General features: G+C 37.3%; 1 non-coding gene across 1 annotated transcript; it reads right to left on the bottom strand.

The window, feature by feature from the left end:
- Positions 1-397: 397 nt before the first annotated feature.
- Positions 398-504, bottom strand: LOC123609985. The gene has a single exon (XR_006718027.1). It is a non-coding gene; the product is annotated as a U6 spliceosomal RNA (small nuclear RNA).
- Between the last annotated feature and the right edge of the window lie 516 nt (positions 505-1,020).

The following is a 1,020-nucleotide window of genomic DNA, read 5'->3' as shown; positions in this document are numbered from 1 at the left end:
GCGAAATAAGTCATACAGAGAAGAAGTGTAGTATCTCACATATATGTAGAATCTAAAAAAGTCGAATTCCTAGAAATAGTGGATTGGTGGTTGCCAGGGGTTTTTTGTGAAGCAATGGAGAAATGTTGGTCAAAGGGTATAAACTTTCAGTTATAAGATGAATAAGTTCTGGGGATCTAATGTACAGCACGGTGACTATACTTAACAACACTGTATTTTATACTTGAAAGTTACTAAGAGAGTAAATCTTAAATGTTCTCACCACACACACACACACACACACACACACACACGAGTAATTATGTGAAGTGATGGGTGTGTTAACTAACCTAATGGTGCTAATCATTGCACAATATATACATATATCAAATAATCATGCTGTGTACCTTTTTTTAAAAAAAATATGGAATGCTCCACAAATTTGTATGTCTTCTTTGCACGGGGGCTATGCTAATCTTCTCTGTATCATTCCAATTTTTGCATATGTGCTGCCGAAGTGAGCACACGCTGTACAACTTAAACTTACACAATGTTACATGTCAACTATACCTTAATAAAATTGGGAGAAAATATTTCATATAAAACATTTATATATTAAAAAAGAAAGAACCTCTCTGATAAAACTGGGATTCCAAAGAGCCAAATAAAGGTGAATGTGAAATTGACTTGTTCTGCAGAAGAGGACCCCCCCCAAAATTTGCCTGTATTGATCTGGTGCTGGATGGAGTAAAGCCAAAAAGATATATGAATCTTCCTTGAGAGTTCATCACTACACTGTGATCTGCACGTAAGATTGCGATTTAAATTCCTGATACCATGGAATTTTAAAAACCTAATCAGTTCAAGTTTGGGGTACTCCAAACAACTGGAAAGAGCAGACACAATCCTCTCTGGAGGAGGAGATCTTGAACTTAGGCCCCAAAGAATGCCCACAGATAAAGTTTCAAGAACAGAAGTTTATAATCAGAAAACAAAACAGGGGCGCCTGGGTGGCTCAGTCGGTTGAGCCTCCGACTTCAG

The sequence above is a fragment of the Leopardus geoffroyi genome, chromosome B2 (genome assembly GCF_018350155.1).
Source record: "Leopardus geoffroyi isolate Oge1 chromosome B2, O.geoffroyi_Oge1_pat1.0, whole genome shotgun sequence".
Lineage (NCBI taxonomy): Eukaryota > Metazoa > Chordata > Mammalia > Carnivora > Felidae > Leopardus > Leopardus geoffroyi.
This window is presented reverse-complemented; position numbering and strand designations above follow the sequence as displayed.